Source organism: Nanorana parkeri, unplaced genomic scaffold (genome assembly GCF_000935625.1).
Source record: "Nanorana parkeri isolate BGI_ZX_2015 unplaced genomic scaffold, ASM93562v1 scaffold42, whole genome shotgun sequence".
Lineage (NCBI taxonomy): Eukaryota > Metazoa > Chordata > Amphibia > Anura > Dicroglossidae > Nanorana > Nanorana parkeri.
Window position 1 is genome coordinate 2,617,141 of NW_017306310.1, and position 8,698 is coordinate 2,625,838.

Below are 8,698 nucleotides of genomic sequence, written 5' to 3' on the forward strand. Positions count from 1 at the left end.
TTCATTTTGAAATTGTAAGGTGAACAGCACAGCTAAAAGAATATGCCAACCAATTTAGGTTTTTGCTTGTTTCTGTACTGCCTAATGCCAATGGCAATTATCAGTATATTCGCAATCAAATAGAGCATGTCTGCTCTGTTTACCCAGAGCTGAATTAGGCAGAGATGCTGGAAGAAATTAAACCATTACAAAGACAGCTTGCAACTTTTAAGTCGGCTACACCTGAATTGGAAAATGAAATTAGAGAATGGGGCGTTTTAGAGCTTTTACAATTAATTGTAAAATGGCGTTTAGTTGAAAGTTTTACCAACATATCGGTCGTGCTTAGAATATTTCTAACAGTTGCAGTGTCCGTAGCCACTTGTGAGTGGAGTTTTTCAAAGCACAAACTCATAAAGTCATACTTGTGTTCTACGATGGATCAAACAAGGCTTTATAACTTGGCTATACTGTCAATAGAAAATGAGCTGTCTTCAAGAATTGATTTTGACAACAGCAAAATCTCGCAAAATTAAAATATAGTTGAAAGGTTTCTTTTTTTGTTAAGGCTCTACTATTGCAATATTCAGGTTTATAAAAATCTAGTATGTGGCAACACATGTATCACATCAGTGGTTTGAATTTTCATAACTTCCTAAAACCTTCATAAAGTCGTCATTAGTTTTTTTTTTTCTATCGTATTAACAAGTGTTTATTCATAAAAAATGTAATGCTCTTTATCAACATAAAAAATGTAATGCTCTTTACATGTGTTGAATTATCCTTATAACCAGAGTAGATGCTTATATAATGGGGGGGCGAAAAAAAATGTCTGCTCCGTGCGCCCATAACTCTGGTTACGCCACTGGATTAGATGCAGACTGGGTGCGCAGGTTTTTGTAGTGTGTAGTGTATACTCTCTGACAGCCACTGGCAATGTGAGGCTGTATGCTGCACCTGAGACTCTCTGTCAGGAGGACTACACCAGCATTTACAGTGTACCGGAGTCACCACCCATGTACAAGGGCACTTAATATGTTAATATAATTTCAAAAGTAATGTTCAATCTTTTGAACTCTGCAGCTATCATTAGGGCATCCCTTATGATATTCCAGAAAAGCCCAGCCAGCTGCCCCTGCAATAGAAGAAGATGAATACTTTCCTCATTGGCCAGCAGTGAGCTCCACTGCCACTGCTGGGTCCTATCTGACACTACTGCATGTGTCAAAAAGAGTGTCTCCTCCCACTGCACCCAGTATGGGACGTGCTATTTAACACGCCCCAGAGTATCAGATGGTAGTTGCCAGAGCACATTGAAAACCAGACAAGCATAAGGTGCTAGTTAAAAATATTTTATTAAGAAAAGTCCACAGGAGCAAACAAAAATCATAAGCAGGAACAAGCCAACGGTCGGGCCAACGTGGGTAGTCATACAAGCCAGGTCAGGAACAAGCCAGGAGCAGGAACCAGAGGAGACCATCAGCCAGGATCAGGTCATACACAGAATCAGGCTACTCAGAGAAGCAGGCCCTAGCAAGTAAGAGCACACACACAAGGGCAAGGTCAGACTGGACTGAGTGGTTTATATATAGTGAGTGGGGTGAGATCATCCCTCAGAGACAGGAAACTCCCATCTGGCTCTCTCAGATGATGTTCTCCTGTCTGGCCATAAGAGGGAGCCTGGGAGTAGTGAGCAACGTTCCAGAGTCTGCTCAGACAAAGGAGGAATCCCAGGTTGGTAAAATGACAACAAACCAGAATGCTGCAAACCAGTTAAGTCAGGTTGGAACCCTGACAGAAGTGAAGTGGGGCTTCTAGCTCTGCAAAGAGAGTGAAGATTCAACTTGTCTCCTGCTAGAGAGGTCAGTTTTTATCCTCTATTGCAGGGAGCTGCAGTATTTCTGCACTCTGTTCCTGTCTCCCAAATGTATCCTGCGTTGTCACACTGGTTTTTGTTAGAAACCACAAATGCTTGTTTTAACCTCTATTTCATAAGCATTGTCAACTGTTGTAAATACAGTATTAGGAAGCCTGCCACGAGAAATGCCAAGCAGCCATTATTGAAAATCATGACTGTAACAGGAAGAGGGTGCAAAGAGGCTGTATGAGATCAGCAGCACTGAGATGCAACACAAGATGAAAAAAAAAGCTAAGAATGAAAAAAAAAGAAAATTAAAAAAAAAGTTACCTGTTTTTTTATACACCGTGATTTAGAAAACTAAATGCCATTCAATTAGTGTTCACATTCACTTTCATAATGTATCTTTTATAAACCTAAATATTTGAACTCTCCAGCATGCTGCATCATCACCACATTCTTCAGTTGGTGTGACTTTTATATCCTTATGTGCGGAATTTATTATTGCTTCCCGAGTGCAAGTCATTGCCAAAGACAGCCACATTTTCCAAGACGTGACCACAATCTGAATGGGCATGAATTGTGAGTCACAGCAAACACCATAAACACGAGGGATACACAGAGGCTGGAGGAAAATCATTACTATGGTATATAATCCTTATTTCATGTCTTCAGAACTTGTGAATGTTTCATTTGGATAGTTCCCTAAACTTGTGAATGTTCCAGATGATATTCCCTGAACTAGTGAATGTTCCATATAATGTTCCTTAAACTTGTGAATGTTCCATATGATGATGCCTAAACTTGTGAATGTTCCATATGATGATGCCTAAACTTGTGAATGTTCCATATGATGATGCCTAAACTTGTGAATGTTCTATATGATGATGCCTAAACTCGTGAATGTTCCAGATGATATTCCCTAAACTAGTGAATGTTCCATATAATGTTCCTTAAACTTGTGAATGTTCCATATGATGATGCCTAAACTTGTGAATGTTCCATATGATGATGCCTAAACTTGTGAATGTTCCATATGATGATGCCTAAACTTGTGAATGTTCCATGTGATGATGCCTAAACTTGTGGATGTTCCATATGATGATGCCTAAACTTGTGAATGTTCCATATGATGATGCCTAAACTTGTGAATGCTCCAGATGACAGTGGTGTCACGCATGGGGGTGTGGCCCGCACCAGGTGACACCGTCAGAGGGGATAACACCAATATGAGTGACAGTCATTGTGGTGTCCTCACCTTAGTCAGGCACTCGGTCATGGACCGAGAGCACGACAGCAGCATTAGAGAGAGGGGGATCAGTTGGCATACTGGATCCCGTGGGTTAATATCCCCTCCTCAGTTTGCCAGCGTCCATCACCAACATGGCCGCCGGCAGTGAAGTATATCACCGTGCATGCATGATGACGTCACACCACAGACATGATAATGCATGCGTTGCTGCCACACCGAGTGACACCCACCTTGGTGCAGCCGCTGCCAGATGACATTCCCTATATTCGTGAAAGTTCTATACAGTATGATAATCCCTAAAATTTGTGAAGGTTCCATATGGTAATCTCTAAACTTGCGAATGTTTCATATGATATTCCTTACACTTCCGAATCTGTTTAAGGAAACGATCTGCCTGTCCAAGATAGGCAGATCGTACGTTTTTTCAATTACCTTACAGCCATCGCTAAACAAAAGTCTTGCGATGGTTGTAAGGTGTGTGCCCAGCCTTAGTGAAGGCAGCTATAAGTACCTGAATCTGTCTTGATATCAGCTTATTGCAATCCTCTCTGCAGCAGCACTAATATCGGGAAAGGGAATAGTAATACTAGCAGTTAGTCAGGTGTGCTATATTCATATGCCTGGACAATGTACATGCTGCTAGGAAGAGAGAGTAGAGCAAAGACTCAGTATTCTTCTGTTCCTTCAATGCTCAATTATGGACTGAGGGTGGGAAAATGACCAAACTGTAGTGTTTAAAGCCAAATTCCAGTTTGGGCAATAAAACTGAATGTGGATCCCCGCAGCTCTGTAAAATAAAAAAAAAAGCAGATTCAGCTGCTGTACTAACCTGATCTCCAGGGCCCCTGCAAACTTAGCAATGCATTGTTGCGCCTCTTCCTGGCTAAATGACATCTAGTCTCATTCAACCTACTTTCACCCTACCCAGGGTGTCAAGGCCCCCCCCCAAACTCACAGGAGAATGCTGCATGTCACCAGACAGGATACAAGATCGCTGGTTGAAAGGTCACTGCTCCAAACTCACTCCCGTGATGGACCAGGGCCGGCCTTAGGCCTTTAGGCGCCCTGTGCGAGAAAGCTTTACAGCGCCGCTCTGTGACCACACCCCTCATTGGCCACACCCTTTAGTGACCACACCCCCAGTAACCACACCCATTTATTACCCATATTTTTGGTAAAATATAAAAAGCGGGTTCACGTCGGGTAAATAGACACCAAACATGTCATGCTTTAAAATTGCGCGCACCCGCGAAATCGAAAAAATTAATATGCCCAAAATTGACCATAGGTGACGCTTTAAAAGCTTTTACCGCTCATCAGTTTAGTGTTATCAGTTATTGATAGCCCTACAATTATTGCTCTCATTCTGACGTTCGCGGCGATAATGATGGACAACAACCTCAAGTTTAGTTTACTAATTTGTATTGACATTGTAGTCCATCATGGACGTGAGCTTGAAGCGGTGACTACTTTACAACACACACAGGGACCATGGGGAACAAATGTAGCCACCCTCCAGAAGGATGTCTGACAAATTCAAAGATGATTTGAGGATCTACAGTTGGGTGAAGCACAAATAAGCTACATTTTTGTTAATAGTTAGGCTACTTAAATGCATTTTTAAGGTTTAACTCCTGAGTTTAGTGTCACTTTAAAGTGTATTTACAATTTTGTAGTCAAATTTGTTTTTGAGAAAATCCTTCTATATGTTTATGTGTTACCATTCACACAGCATACCGAAAAAAGAAAACAAAATATATATATATTTAAATATTTCTTACTTTTTACATGTGTCTGTGTAGCAGGCCTTTGCAAGCTTCTCTGCACAATTTCAAAGTGACTGGAAACTCTGTCTGTCCCCATAGAAAGATTAGGGACAAACTGAGCTTCCCCACATTACCATACAAGGATTCTAGATCTTTAACCATTTGTTAGGACACACAGCGTTCAAATCTAATTTACAAGTAATAATGAGATCTGCCAGCACATGGCATTAGGTTCAGGTTTACCCACCCATGCATTCCAGAGGAAAATTCAGTTTAGAGAAAAATCATTTCTTCAAGAAAATAGCAAGTAAAATGTAAGCAGCAATTTTTAATTTATTTTAAGTTATGCAATGCGAATGAGAACATGTAACAAGTAGAAAATAGGTGTTATTCCAATTTGGCTGCAAAAGTGGAAACACAGGTTAAAGTGCAGGAAAAGTAAAGCTGGACTTATGCTGCTTGAATTTTGAAAGTTCTGCTGACTCAAGCAGTGTGTGGCCCCGGTGGTGGACCTCTCCATGAGCCAGTCCAAAAATTCTAAGCCTAACAGTGGCTTCAACCAATCAGCTTCAGTCTCTGTTTGGGTATTCTGACAGTGGTACCCTCCTGTTGTTAGAATACAATAGCCCAACTTTTGATAATTCTCCCATCCATGTTCACAGCGCTGATCGATTTTTTTTCTCATTCAGCCCAGAAAAAGTGTATGGCCAACTTTAGTTTTCAAGGGTAATACAGACATAATTAAGTTTTGTGACCTAGACATAATGTTGCAAAAAAAAAAGTTCTTTATGTTCTGTTATAGAGAACTTGCAATAGATAAGTTCAGTACGAGGAGGCAAGAATGGTTTAGACTGGTTGAAAATACAGGTGAAACTCGAATAATTAGAATATCGTGCAAAGTTCGTTTATTTCACTAATGCAACTTAAAAGGTGAAACTTACATATGAGAGAGACTCATTACATGCAAAGCAAGATAGTTCAAGCCGTGATTTGTCATCATTGTGATGATTATGGCTTACAGCTCATGAAAACCCCAAGAACCCCAAATCCACAACCTCAAAAAAGTAGATTATTACATGCAATCAATAAAACAAGGATTGTACATAGAACAATATCGGACCTCTGAAAAGTACAAGCATGCATATGTACTCAGTACTTGGTTTGGGCCCCTTTTGCAGCACTTACTGCAATTACTTTTGCACGATATTCTAATTATTCGAGTTTCACCTGTATGTGCATGCACAGCATTTCTACAAGTTGTAACATTGATCTATGATGCTTAGGAAGACATGTAGAAGAAGAATAATAAGAGTATTTCTTTTTCACACTGGCCGCTACCATAGTGGGGAAGAAAGCAGAACATTCAGAGTTTTGCTACAATGTGATCTGTACTAAGGGCACATTATGCCTGTTATTTTGAGTGCATACATCAGCAGAAATGGCAAAATCATACAATGATAAGGCATATAAAGTAAAGCTGTATATAGAAGGTCATATTTCTTTTATTCCTAGAATGGCTTGGACATGCCTGGAGGCATCTTTACCCTAATGTGTCTGCAAGTTGCAGCATAAGAGGAGATAGGTCATCCATGATCCATGTATCTATCTATCTCCTTGCCCATTTCATTGTATGGCAAATTGTGAAGCTGCAGTAGAGCGTACATGTCGGGCTGTAGGCTGTGATGATGAGATCTGAGTGAAGGGCTATTATCAGTAAGTACATCTATACAGGGCACATTGTGGGAAATCCGGGCCTGCATCTATAGAGAGTTTTGGCCAGGAGCGCAAAAGAGCTCATAACGGGAGTAAAAAGGATGCATTTCACATGCTGTGGGAACAAACGTATTATTACTTGTTATTGTGGGTGAACCTAGTATTAGCTTATACCAGAAAAATATATTCATCTTTAAATGGAAATTCCCAAAAACTAGTATATGCACAGTTCTTCATAAAAGAAAAAAAATGTGCATTTATTTTGTATTTTTTTGCATTGGAGCCAGTCAATCATTGCAACGTGATCTGAGGATTGTAGGTGCAATGCTCTGGTTTCTGCAGACTCTCGTTCATGTCCTTACAGAGGTGCAGATATTCAGTAATATGGACGGGAGTAGGAATGAATGGCATCACCGCATTCATATTCCATTGAGAAGTCCCTCTGCAACAGTGGCTGATGGGACTTTGTAGGTTCTCCATTCACAGATCCTGTCAAAGGATCTGCGAATGGATGACACAGCTGTAGCCACGCACAGCCACACCAAATAAAAATAAAAAAAGATTCAGGTAAGTGGGGGGCCAGAGGGGGATGGGGGGATGTGACAAGGTTTCATATTACATCCCAAATATGGGCATAACATAAAACATGGTCAGAAGGGTAAACTTAACCTTTAAACGCTCAAACTTTTCTTTCAATAATGAATCCGGATCAAACAAATATAATTGCCCTGCAAGGTATCTCTTAAATCTTTGCCCAAACACTTACAGTCGTCATGTTTCCAAACAGCTGGCTCCAATTCTTTCAGCTCTGCTTCCCTGAACGTCATGTCCAGTACAAAATCACAAGGGTAGAGCAGACTCCAGCAACTGTTCATCTACTAGCATGGAGAAGAGAGGAGGGACTTGCCTTGCTGTGTCTGTGTATTTGTGGGGACACACACAATGCTTACTAGCACATACAAGGGTGGCTCTGTAGGACCCTGCAAGGGAAAGGAGTCACCCTAAAACAGGATATCAGGACCAGTGCTCAGGGGACCAGCTGATTCTACAGGAAAATACAACTTTTAAACCTCAGGAAGCAGCATCCATTTTAAGCGATTTTATCAGCATTTGAAATGGCTTGAAAACGTTTTGACTTTAAAGGAGAACTATGAGATGAGTGATTTCCACTCACCTCATAGTTCTAAGCCGACCTGTGACAATGAGACTGTCACAGGTCGGCTCAGTAGATCGGGAGGTGAGCGAACACATACCGGGTTCCCTCACCTCTCGATCCTGTCACGGCTCTCTGCCGTGACAGGGGAGGGGCTGGATTCCCCTCTCCCCGCTCCGATCTGCCAGCGTTGACGGGCGGAACGGACGGGGGAGGGGGCGGGTACAGCTGGCTCTGCCTCTAGCTAGGCAGAGCCAGCTGTCACTCACGCAGCTGGGCGGATCCTGTCATCTACGTCGGGATCCGCTCCGGCTGCGGCGTCTCAGTATACCGCGAGCTGTAGCTAGCGATATATTGAGCTCAGGGTAACGGGAGGACGCTGGTTTGTGTCCTCCCATTACCCTAAGGAGAACTATGGGGAAAAACACTGACCCCATAGTTCTCCTTTAATATCACTTTAAGTGTTCATGGTTTATATTCTATTACAGCTACAAATGCTGTCTGTCAGATCAAACATAGTTTTTAAAACAGATGCGTGGAATGATACAGAATGGCACAAAAATAGATTCTTAGAAACTCTATAAATAAACAGGCAGCGGCCACTGTATTAGTTACACGTGCTTGCTAATGTAAATAGACAAACAATAAATCATGTGGCTATGGCCAAACTCACAAAGCATGCAGACATAGTCAAGAGGTTCATTGTTGCTCGTCCAAACATTGGAATGGGAATGATGTGTCTTCATAATGACTGACTGTAGAATAATTGTTGGTGCTGGAATGTGATCATGTGACCATCTCAGGAAATTATCAGGAGATGTGTACAGACAGACCAGCCTTTCTCAACCAGGGTGCCATGACACACTGGAGAGTCTTCTAGCTCCTCGGGGGTTCCTCTGAATGGGGAACTCTGATGTAAATGGTGGGATTCTGATATGAAAGAGGGGCTCTGACATAAAGATGCTTTCTGATGGGGG